Here is a 12,593-nt window from a genome sequence, read left to right on the forward strand (position 1 = left end):
CGTAATCGCAAGATGAAACAGACCTGAAAGGCTACCGAGTCCAACAAAGTATCTGAGCATGAACCAGCCTCTGCTTGAAGACCTCCAGAGATGGGGAACTCACTACCACTGGCCGACTGAACCAAGACCACTGTGCACCGGCTCCCTCTCGGCGTTATAAGTTCCTCTAAATACCGAGTTCAAAGCTGCCTCTCGGTAACTTCCACATGTTCTCAAATACAGCCGGGAGCACAATGACACCCACATGTGTGTGTATGCACGCGCGCGCACACACACACACACACACACACACACACACACGCAGACCCGGCACAGGAAGCTTTCCCAAAACAAAGAAGCCATCCCCAGCCTTCCCCACCCCACCCCACCCCCCTTCCAGGAAAGAAAAGCCCTGAGCCAAGGCCTGGAGAGAGGCGTTTTTCACAAGCCACCCAAATGTGGCCGGGACCGGGGGACAGCCTCCTCCCCATGTGCTCCGGCGGGGTCCAAAGGCAGCTGGGGAGAAGAAGGCGGGGGAAGGGGGCTCACCTCTGAGTCACGGCCGGGGAGCCGGCCAGGGGAGGGGAGCGAAGCGGAGCGGAGCTGAGCTGAGCGGTGCGGAGGGGAGCGATCGGGGCTCCTACGATCGGGGGTCCTCCGAGGGGCTGAGCCGCGCTGTTCTGCGCTGGCTGGCTGGCTGCGCAGCGATGCGCCGCCGCTTCGGGCTGAGCTGGGCTGGGCAGCGCTGGGCTGCGCCGCGGCGGCGCGCTGCGCCGGGCCGGGCTGGGCTGGGCTGTGTGCGGCTGCACGGTGAGTGTGTGACCTTAATACGGCCGCCGGGAACCAGTCTGGGGCTGCCCTGCTGGGCACATGACGCTGACAAGCTAGCGAGCGAGGAGCGAGGGAGCGAGCGAGCGAGGGAGCGAGCGAGCGAAAGAGCGAACACACACTCACACTCACACTCACACATACACACATACTCACCTCTCCAGCTCACGGGGCCCCTGAGGCATTTCCCAGGCCGGCCCGGTGGGGAGGGGCCAACGGGGCCAGGATCAGGGAAGGGGGAGGGCCCTACGAGGCAGGGAACTGGGCTGGGGCCAGAGCAGAGCTGGGACGGGGGGCGGGGAGAGGCGGGGAACAAGAGAGAAGAGGCGTGGGGGGGGGGGGGTGGAGAAGGGATAGGGGGAGGGGGGAGAAGAGAAGTAGAATGAGTGAAGAGAAAGCCAAGAGATGAGTAAAGGTAGAGAGAAGAGAGTGAGGGCGAAACAGTACAGAGTGAGGGAGAGAGGAAAGAAAGGATGAGAGGACGAGAAGCAAAAGGAAAAAAAGGAAAAGAGAGAAAAGGAAGGGAGAGGAGAGAAAAGACCCTGCACCTAGAAAGAGCATAACTATAAGACTCACTTTTCAATTGCACTTGAAGGCTCTCCCTCCCATCAGCTCCGGCTGTCCAAGGTTTAATTATAACCGTTTGGGGTCATAGATTTCAAGGGGGGAGGAGCCTGAGAGACCATCCAATTCAAACCCCTCATTTTATAGATAAATGAACCTAACCCTTGGAAAAGGGAAGTGAGTGAGTTGGCAAAACTCTGCAGAGCCTTTAAGTGTCAGAACTCAGTGGAGGTCTTAATTCGAAGCCAACCCTTCTTCCTTCACCAAACCTACCTAAAGTAGGAGAGGGAAAAAAAAGGAAGAGAAGAAATGAGGCTGCAAGATGAACAAGGAAGAGAAAGAACTGGGGCGAGAGGAGAATAGAGAGAGGTCACAATGGGCTTGAAGGGAACAAATGAGGGGGAAATGAGGGTGGAGAACTCCCAGACAGATCAAAAGCCCACTGGGCTCCTCCTTTGTGTGTGTGGTGTGTGTGTGTGTGTATGAGGGAGAGAGACAGAGACAGATAAAGACAGAAACAGAGACAGTCAAAGAGAGTCAGAGTGTCAGTCTGAGTCCAGGGGTCCTCTTCCTATACACTACAGACTGAAGGCTATTTCAGAGATGGCCTAGCCCTGGAGTCTGTCTCTAACAGGATGCCCTGGTGTTATCTAGAGAAGCCTCAATACCACTGAGCTTAAAGGAGGAGTCTAGCTTTTTCTTCCCAGTCTAAGGGCTCTGGGAAGTCAGGATTCCAGGTCTATTTTCTCTTCTGGGCCCACAGAGGGCACAAGTGGAGGGACAGTCTTGCACATCCTATAATTTCTGAAAGGTTTTGGAAAAAAACCTGAAGACCAAGGGATTGGACTTCCCAGTCATTGCAAGTACTTGTGCCTACTATGTCATGTGCTGCTCAGGCTGGCATAGAGCCTGGGGAGCAGTGAGGACAGGAATAATAATGACAGGAATTCTAGGAAGCCCCCAGCTCCCATCTGTATGACACCTTGACACATTTTCACTACATTCCCCTACATTGTTTCATCTATTGCTGTGGACACAATTGTATTCCTTCACCCATTCATTCATTAGACAAACCTTCTAGAGTGCCTCCTGTGGGCTTCATGCGTGGGAGCTAGATACACAGTTCAGATAGTATAAAATAGCAGCCTTGGAGGAAGTGACCTTGGAATAGAGGCATAATCTACAAATACATGTAAACAGAATAAACGGTATTCTGTGCTAGAGAGATACAAAATGAAGTACGACAAAAGTCTAAAGGTAAGGCTGTAGCTTCCATGTGTGCAGTCTGCACAGGTCGTTTCTCTAGGTCAAAGCTTCCTCAATTTTATAAGGGGTTAATATAATCCAATTCTGTTTCTCCCCTGAGAAACAAACTGGTGTAAAGGATAGACAATAGGCAATAGTAGTAATAATCATAATGATAACAACCACCACCATCGCAGCAACAACAACAATAATAACTGGCATTTTATATACATATAGCTCCTTAAGGATAGCTAGATGGCACAGGGCATAGAGCACTAAGCTTGGAATCAGGAAGACCTGACATGCACTAGTTGTTTGACCCTGGGCAAGTCACTTAACCCTGTTTGCCTCAATTTCTTCATCTATAAAATGAACTGGAGAAGGGAAATGGCAAACCATTCTAGTATCTTTGCCAAGAAAACCCCACCTAGGGTCAGGAAGAGTTAGATACAACCGAACTGAATGAACAACATCAACAGCTCTTTAAGGTTGACAAAGCGCTTTACATAGGTTACCTCAACTTGATCTTCACAGCAACCTGAATGAGATAGGAGTTATTGTTATCCCCAATTTACAGATGAGGAAACTGAGGCTAAGAGGGGCTAAAGGACTTATCCAAAGTCACACAGCTAAGTAAACATCTGAGGAAGGATCTGAACTCTGTTATTCAGGACTCCAGCACTCTCCATTCATTCCACCACCCAGTTGTCTACAGCACCCCCAAACACTGGTCATTCAGCCTTTGCTGGAAGACCTCCCCGGGGCTGAGAAAACCATTCCATTTTTGGTCACCACAATTGATGTAAAGTTTGGGGGGTTGGGTCTGGGGTTTTTGTTGTTGTTGTTTTTAGTGAGTCAATTGGGGTTAAGTGACTTGCCCAGGGTCACACAGTTGGTAAGTGTTAAGTGTCTGAGGCTGGATTTGAACTCAGGTCCTCCTGACTCCAGGGTCGGTGCTCTATCCACTGTGCCACCGAGCTGCCCCTTGGGTTTTTTTTATATCAGTGAAATAATGTGCCACTTTGCCACTGCACCTGTGGCTCCTAGTTCTGCCTTAGGGGTGAAAAGGAATCTGTTTATCCCTCTTCCACAGGGCAGCTCTTATCTTGGCATAGAGATGACCCTGAGTTCCTGAAGACTACGGTCACTGGAACACAAACTGTAACTCTCTATCAGACAGGAAACCTCCCCGTTTTCCCATCTGTAAAACTGGAATCGTAATTCTAGTACCTAAATTTAAGGGAAATACTTTGGAAACCTGAAAGAAGAAAGATGACAATAATTATTATCACTCAGCTCTGCCACAGACCATGAGCCACAGCCTACCTAAGCCAGAGACAGGTCCTTCACAGGCTGGCCACTGGGTGCTCAATGTTCTTGACCCCGGAAGCTGCCCAGGCAATGAAGGCCACCTCCATGAAATTACCAGTGTTTGGAAGCAGTGAAGAAGTGGTAAGAATCCAAGGCCTCCAAGTGCTACCTCTCCAGATGGGAACACCTTCCCCTGCCCCGTGACCCTCTCAGAATAGACCTTTAAGCCTATAAGTAAACTGAAACCTGAGGAGGGCTAAGCTGCAGAGCTTTGTTTATTCCCCCTGCCCTCCCTTAGCTGTCTCCTCCTCCTTTCCAGCCAACAACACCCTGTGGGGCATTCTCCCCTCCCCCCTCCAAGACCGTTACCCTGCAAGGCACCTTCATGGACTGCCTTGCCCCTGGCCTCCTTGCAAAAGGTTGCTTACACCTGGAAGTGCCCCTAGGGCCCAGAACACCCTTCTCCAGGAGAACTGGGTAGCCTCCGAAGTGCTGGGTGCGAGGGTTACCCTCTCTTTTCTCCTCTAATACCCCCAATCCTCCCCCATCTCTCTGCACAACAATCCCCTCTTCTGAGACTCCTCCTGTTCCTCTTGAGGGAATGAAGTGCAAGTGAGAAACAGACAGTCCTCAATCTCCCAGCTTGTTCTGGAAAGGACTTCAGGGGAAGATAAGAGCAGCTTTGGGGTCTGCTGCCCTGGTCCTGGAAGGAAGGAGGGGAGGCAGGGAGGGAAAGGAGAGAAGGAAAGGAAGAGGGAAGGGAGAAAGAAAGAGAAGGGGAGGGAAGGAGAGTAGGGAGAAGGGAAGGGAGGAAGGAAGAAAGGGAGGGGGAGGGAATGAGGGAAGAGAAGGAGGGAATGGAAGAAGAGAAGGAAGGATGGAAGGGAAAGAGGGGAAAGGGGAGGAGGGAAGTGAGAGGGAAGAAAGGAAGAAAGAGAAAGGGGAAGGAGGGAAAGAAGAAAGGAAGGAAGGAAGGAATGGAAGGAGGGAAAGGGGAGGAAGGAAGGAGGGAAAGCAAAACCTTAGCTTTGAAGACTCCTGATCCCATTACCCCTAGCTTTCCCATTAAGAAAACAGCTTGGTCTTTCTCTCCTCCTGCTCCAACAAAAACTTCAAGCAGTTTTTGTTCCTTCTAAAGCAGGCAGGGGGGCTTAACCCTTTTTTGTGTGTCTCAGACCCCTTTGGTATCTATTGAAGCCTACAGACCCTTTTTCAGAATACTGTTTGTAAATGCATATAATAAGATACATAAGATAAAAAGAGAAATCAATTATACTGAAATGAGGGACTCCAGGTTAAGAATAAGAACATCACCTTGATGTCATGGTCCTCTTTGAGAATGAAGGATAAACAACAACCACCTTATAGTTGGGCTGAAATTTTCCTCTCTACAGCTCCCATCGTTGGTCCCAGCTCTGGTCCTCCTTGGGTACAAGCAGAACAAGAATGTTGTCTTTGGAACCCAAGGGCTTCAGCCTGAGTCTCCACCTGCTACTTGTCAACAGAGTGACTGTGAACAAGTCACTTCACTAGGCCTCAGTTTCCTCACCTGTAAAATGAAGGGCTGGCTTCTGAGGTCCCTTCTGGCCCTAAATCTGTGATCTCTCCCTTTTCCCCTTCTACACAAAAGCCCTTCAAGTACTTAAAAATGGCTAGCCTTAAAGTTAAACAGTTTTTAATTCTGTCCATCACTCTTGCTAGATTATGATTTCAAGGCCCTTGATGCTCTCCAGTTAATCAATGTCCTTCCTAAAATGGGGTGCCTGGAATCGAATGCAATACTGACCATGGAAGAATACAGTATAGATATCACCTCTTTCACTCTGGACATTAATGAAGCCAAGACACTCCTAAGGAAGCTGAAACTCTAACTAGCTCTCTTGGCTGCCATGTCACTCAATTGACTCACATTATTCAGTTCACTAAGACCCCTGGGCCTCTTGCAGATAAATTTGTGATGTTGATTCTCTGAATCTAGGGGCAGTCCAGGTTTGAGTTCAGCTCTTAATGTTATGGCAATCCAGACCTTAGAAAGGATCCAGCCAAACCCTCTCATTTAACAGAAGGGAAGAGAAGTAACTTCTCTAGGGTCACACAGTCACTACTAACAGGGTTAGTATTCAAATCTAGGTTTTGTCACTCAAACATCCTTTCCATTCAACCATGCTGCCTCCTTGGTTCAATTTCTATTATGGATGCCAGTTTCTGAAGGCTAGATAAGTTCTCAGAAGGACAGTATCTCAGTGGTCCACAGTGTCTTCTAGAGTGGTGACTCTCAAACTTTTTAGTGTAGGGGCAGCTAGGTGGTGCAGTGGATAAAGCACCGGCCCTGTATTCAGAAGTACCTGAGTTCAAATCCGGCCTCAGACACTTGACACTTACTAGCTGTGTGACCCTGGGCAAGTCACTTAACCCCCATTGCCCCGCAAAAACAAAACAAAACAAAAAAAAACCCTTTTTAGTGTCAGGAGCCCTTTAAACTCTTCAAAATACTCTCCCCCCCAAAAAGTTTTTATGTGGATGATATCTATGAATATTTACTTTATTATAAATTTAAAACTGATGATGATGGAGGAAGAAGTAGAAGGAAGAAGGGAGGAAGGTTAAGGGAAGGAGTAGGGAGGAAGAAAAGGAAGGGAGAAGAAAAAAGGAGGGGAGGAGGGAAGGGGGAAAAGGAGGAGAAAGAAAAGGAAAAGGAAGGAGAAAGGAGGAGAAGAAGGAAAAGTAAGGAGGAGAAGAATGAGGTGAAGGAAAAGGAAGAGGAGAAGGAGAAGGAGGAGGAAGAAGGAGGAAGAGGAGGAGGAGGAGAAGGAGATAGTTTTGACTTCCTATCTCCCTGGCAAGGTTTCAGGGATGCCCCAGGGGGTCTGCAGACCACACCTGAGAACTCAGCATGGGAAGGAAGATGATCAGAAATCTACTCCAACCCAAACCTGAACAGGATCCCCCTCTCCCACATCCCCAAAAAGTGTCCAGCTCGGGCTATACTTGAAAACCTCCGAAGTTGGGAAAACCTTCTATTGCCCAAGGCAGACTATTTCGGGTGTCTCTGATTCAGCCTAAATATGCCTCTCAGTCACTTCCACTCATTGCTCCTGGTAGTCAGGGAAGGCTTTCTGGAAGAAGTAGAAACCTGAGTAGAGTCTGGAAGCATCAGTTGGCTGTGGAGAGGTAGGAAAAAATGGGATAATATTCCAGATTTGGGAGGGGAATGAAGAGGACAAGGGAGAGAATTGAGACATCTTGAAGAAAGGTGCCAAATCAAAGATGAACCTGACAAGTGAGAAGAACTGCAGAAGGCAAAGACAACAAAGGGATCCCATGAATGACTCTCAGGGGAGGTACTGATACCCTGGAAAGCTGTGAATGAAGTCAAAGGCAGGGGCCTCCCCATGGCCCCCTAGGATGCCTTCTTATTGAACACTGGGTCTGAAGATTGGATAGCCACATCAGACCTTAATTACATAGATAAGTACATCTTCTGCCCCACTCCCCACCTCTAAGTAGCATATGGAGGGGAGAAAATCCATCTTTTCCATGGTGTTTCCCGTGACCTCAAAAATCAGAATTCAATCCAATATATAGGTCATCCCCCTCCCCACCCTACCCCCCCAGGTCAGAAGAGTCAACCCTTTCTTTCTTGTCCTTCAAGACCCAACTCTGGGGCTCCCTCTAAATGAAGTCTTCTCTGCCAGATAAACCAAGGGGCAGCAGTATACAGGGTGAGCCTAAAGTCTTATTGCAGCTTGAAGCTTCAATAGCTTAAAATTTCAATAAGACTTTGGGGTCACTCCACACATGCAGGACTTGGAGTCAGGGAGAGCTGGGTTCAGGTCCTAAATCTGGCCCTAACACTTTGTGTCACTTTGGGCAAATCCCTTAATTGCTCTGGGCTTCCTCCTCATCTCTAAACTGGGGAGAGGGACTAGATGACCTCTGTGTCCCTTCTGGCTCTAAAATCTATGATCCTGAGATGTAAAAGAAATCTCTCATAGGTCTTGGCTGATTCACCTTTTACCCTTGGATTTTGCCCTAGGATTCCTGTTTGACTTCAAAGTTTAGTTCAGCTACTTCTTCCAACATGAGACTTTTCTGAATCCTTCCAATTACTAGAGCTATTTCCTCTTCACATCCATTTAAATAAATGAGGGATCAACAGGTCTTTGGTGTAGTGTCCTAAGGTTCTTGTCCTGCCTTCTGTTTTGTTCAATATTATTACATCCCATAACCTCAGAACTGGAAGACCCCCAAAAATACAGGAATCTTCTTTACAACATCTCTGACATTTGAAGCTCTCCAGGAGCCCACCCACTACCTCTTAAAGCAGACCCTTACAATTTTGTATAAATCTAATTGTTAGGGAGCCTTTCCTTATATCTAAGGAAATCTGCAACTTTAAAAAAAAAGTAAAGGCTTAGATAAAGAATAGATGTCATATTGATAAAATTGCCATAAATCCTGATGATCCTAGCATAAGGCAGGGATGAAAACTGTGGCCTTTGGAGATAATATCACCAGCATGCAAAAACAAACTCTGGCCTGAATCAAACAGGATGAAATGTAATAGGGACAGATAAATGTAAAGTCCTATGCTTAGGTCTGAAGTATCAGCTGCACAAATATGGAAATGAAGAGAGGTATCGTGAGACATCAGATTATGGGAAAAAGATCTGATGGTCTGGTGGACTTCAAGCTTAATGAGTCAACAGTGTGTCAGAGCAGCCAAAAAAACTAACATGGCGTTAGGTCAGATTAGTCAAGCATTTATTAAGCACCTCCCATATGCTAGGCACAGGGGATACAAATACAAGGAATAAAAACAAAGGATTTACATTCTAATATGGGAGACAAGCATTTAATAAGCATGCATAGCATAACTACAAAGAGAATAAATACAAATCTACACCAAGGAAGTAATTGGCAGGGTAGTTTGGGAGGCTAGAGTCCAGAAAGATGAAGCTGACATTTTTGCAGTGTTGTGCATCTGAGGGCTCGATTCTATTCTGGACAGGGATTCTATTCCGGGTGCCACATTTTAGAAAGGACACTGACAAACTGAAACATATCCAGGGCAGGGTGACCAGGATGGTGAGAGTCGGAGAGATCATGCCATAAGGGAACTGACAGGAGGAACTAGAGTTGTTAGGGGCCCATGCCAGGAGAGTGGGTTTCAATTATCTGAAGAGCTGTCTGGGGAAGGGAAATTAGCCCCCTTCTGCTTGGTCTGAAAAGGCAGCAGTAGGAGCAATCTGAGGAAGTTCAAGAAAGGAAGATTTTTGGTTCAGCAGAAAGAGCTAACAATAAGAGATAATTTAAAAAAAATGCAGAGGGTTATGACCACCTTGAGGGACTGAGTTCCCCGTTCCTGGAGGTCTTCACACAGTAAGCTCAATGACCATTTGTCTGCAGGGCTAGAGAAGAGATTCTGGGTCTTATAGGGATGATTAGATCACTCATGAGGTCCTTTCCTACTCTTGAGAATGAAATTCTATGATTCTGGGTGCTGGTCCCAGCCATTCAATCCCCCTGCATTGTCAGTCTACAAAATGAAGCCTCTTGGGTATAAATAAGGTCAATCCCAGGCTGGGTAGGAAGTCACGGCAGGATGGTCCTGCAGCTGCCCCCTCTACCTCTTCTCTCAACAACTTCCAAAAGGAAAAGGAACCTTGGTACTTCAACACCTGAATGTTCTGCTTCATGTTGGTCAGACACAAGGACCTTGGAGTGGGAAGAGGAAAGGTCTCCCTGAAAATTAAGGGCTGGTGAGGAAAATGAGCACAGCAAGACTCCTCATTACCTGCCAAGGCAAGACAGCCCCAGATCCCAGATGTCGGGGTCATGAACGACGCAGAGAGGTCTATGCCTGTAGTCTGGATGGACAACACGCAGTCGCAGACAGAAGACCTGGGGTCTCTGAGTCTTGAGGTCCTCATCTATGAAATAGGGGTGATAACATCTCCTGCCTCACACTGTTGTGAGAACCAGATCAGACACTCTCTTTGAAATCCTTAAGCAGCTCTGTACATGTGAAGCACTGCTATCAGAAGTCTATTGCAGTAAAAAGAGCCCTTTGCTAAGAATTCAGGAGACCTGGATTCTAGCCAGTTTGAGCACTACCAAACACGCCCCCCCCCACCCCGTGTGACCTCAGGCAAATCACTTCTCCCTGACCGGGACACAGTGTTTGCTCCCTTGCAAAATAAGGGGAATGAATTAGGATGGTGTCCCAGGAGGCCCCTTCCTGCTCTGACGTTCCGTGGTCTTATGTCCTGACCACCCTTTCGGCTCTAACCTTCTGGTTTCAGATCCACTCAGATCAGCATAGGATCTCTGTCCTCCTCAGACAGATGATGATTCTGACATCAGCAGCTGCTAGGGTCTGAAGCCGGCACATTTGCTCACCTTGTTACTAACCGAAAATCTCAGGTGGGCGGAGGTTTCCCCTGGGGCCAGAGTGGGGGCTCAGGCTTGAGCCCACAGAGTTAACTTGAGAACTAGATGACCTCTGAGGCCTTGTCCTCCTCTGAGAGGCTTTCATTTTGAACTGCCACTCTCCCATACATGAGTGGGCCAGAGTTACCAGGGAAATACCTGACCTGACATTTCTCATCCAAATCCCCCACCCTCCTGCAGACTCCTCTATGTCTGAAGCACTGAGATGAATACTAATAGTATTCCCAGAAGGTTAAATTCTAAGCGTGTGATTGGTGAGCAAAGACAGAGAATGGCTAAGCATGCTGTGTCCAAAGACTAATTAGGGAACGAGGAAATTCGTGAGCTTAAAGATGGAAGGGCCTTAGAATACAGAATGTCAGAATGAGAAGGGCACTTAGAACATGGAATGGGAAGGTAGAAGGGCCTTTAGAATATAGAATTTCAGGGGCAGGTAGGTGATGCAGTGGATAAAGCACCGGCCCTGGATTCAGGAGGACATGAGTTCAAATCCGGCCTCAGACACTTGACACTTACTAGCTGTGCGACCCTGGGCAAGTCACTTAACCCTCATTGCCCCGCCCTATACCTATATATATATATAAATATATAAATACAGAATGACAGAGTGAGAAGGGAAATTAGAACATAGAATGGCAAGATCGGAAGAGCCCTGAGAAAGGCACTTAGAATGTGTAATGAGAAAGTAGAAGGGCCTTAGAATACAGAATGTCAGAGAAGGACACTTAGAACATGGAATGAAAAGGCTGGAAGAGCCATTAGCAGCCTTCATTTTACCAAGGCCAGAAAAGTGAAATGACATGCTTTTGTCCATATAAAAAGTCATTTGAAAAATGGGGACTAGATTTGGTTGAAGCTGAGGATTGGTGGTGAAGAAGAAATGAGGTCAGAAGTAGGAAATAAGGCCAGATGGCCTTATTCAAAGCAAAGAGGGCTTTGAAGGCCATGCTAAGGACTAGTGGTTTGATCCTATCAGGAATGCACAGCTGGGGTCCTATTTAACATAGTGACCTTTTGTGAGGAGCAAATCAAATGAATGGACTAGGACTGATACCTACAGTGTCTAGGTAACTCCATCTCCTAAATGGGATCAGGACCAGAGGGCCAGGGAAATAATTGTCTCCTGATGTAAATGGAGAGAGGGGCCTATATAATCTAGTGGGGAAAATAGTTATGGATAAGGCCAGACAGGTGAAACCCAAGTCATGTCTCCTCATAGCTCCATAGGTGAAGAAAGGTCACTGCTGGGGGAAAGAGGTGTTCTCCCTCCACACTTACTCGTCAGCTCCTAGGAGTTCAAGTACCATCTCCTGACTCCAAACCTGACTCCAAAACCAGGTGTTTTCCCATTACGCCACAGTGCCTCTCACCTCCTCGGGTCCTCAATGGCAAAATGGGGATAAGAATACTCAAACAACCCGTGTCAAAGGGCTGTAGTGAGGGAAAGTGCCTTATAAGCTCTAAGAGCTATAGAAAGATGAGCCGTCATTGGAATCACAATATTATAAATCTTTGAAATTTTTTTTTGGGGGGGGGTGAGGCAATTGGGGTTAAGTGACTTGCCTAGGGTCAGTGTCAAGTGTCTGAGGTCAAATTTGAACTCAGGTCCTCCTGACTCCAGGGCTGGTGCTCTATCCAGTACACCACCCAGCTGCCCCTAAATCTTTTAATTATGATTACAACCACACACTCACCGCTCTCTGGACCACAGTGGGCATTTCCCCGGAGACCTGCCCTGTAAAACTCCCCAATTCTCAGGGCAGAGATGGGCGGGGAGGGCAGCAGAGTGCCTGACTCAGGCAGAAGCTCAGTTTCCAAAATAGGAAGCACATTTAGCCTTTTCCACGAGTCCACTATCACCAGCCAGCCTCGGTGAGGGACACGGGGTGGAGCAGCGCCACTGAGGAGCATGTGCACAGAACATAGGGGATCTCAACAAAAAGGCATCAGGCAGCACAGCCTTAGGACATAGGGCCCACACTGGGTCTTCTGATAAAAGAGCTGGGTTCTGTCACTCCCTGATCAAGTACAACACATGCTGTGGGGATGACAGGTAAGCACTTAGGAGGAATTTTCCCTCACATCAGACCCTTGGAGGTCTTTCTTTTTTTTATTATTTCAAGTGGGGCAATAAGGGTTAAGTGACTTGCCCAGGGTCACACAGTTAGTAAGTGTCAAGTGTCTGAGGCCGAATTTGAACTCAGGTCCTCCTG

The 12,593-nt window shown here is 47.7% G+C and overlaps 1 protein-coding gene across 5 annotated transcripts in view; it reads right to left on the bottom strand.

Moving 5' to 3' along the window:
• Positions 1 to 12,593, bottom strand: part of PTP4A3 (protein tyrosine phosphatase 4A3) — a 217,956-nt gene that overhangs the window by 33,757 nt on the left and 171,606 nt on the right. The window contains exon 1 of one of the 5 annotated variants that reach the window (XM_043973432.1): positions 964 to 981. The exons of 2 other annotated variants lie outside the window; for them this stretch is intronic. The gene's annotated coding sequence lies outside the window, so the exon portion shown is untranslated. Of the gene's footprint in view, positions 1 to 23; positions 276 to 528; positions 661 to 963; positions 982 to 12,593 lie in introns of those variants that run through there. 2 more of the 5 variants (XM_043973417.1, XM_043973425.1) reach the window with 2 other exon arrangements.

Source organism: Dromiciops gliroides, chromosome 1 (assembly GCF_019393635.1).
Source record: "Dromiciops gliroides isolate mDroGli1 chromosome 1, mDroGli1.pri, whole genome shotgun sequence".
NCBI classification, from domain to species: Eukaryota; Metazoa; Chordata; class Mammalia; order Microbiotheria; family Microbiotheriidae; genus Dromiciops; species Dromiciops gliroides.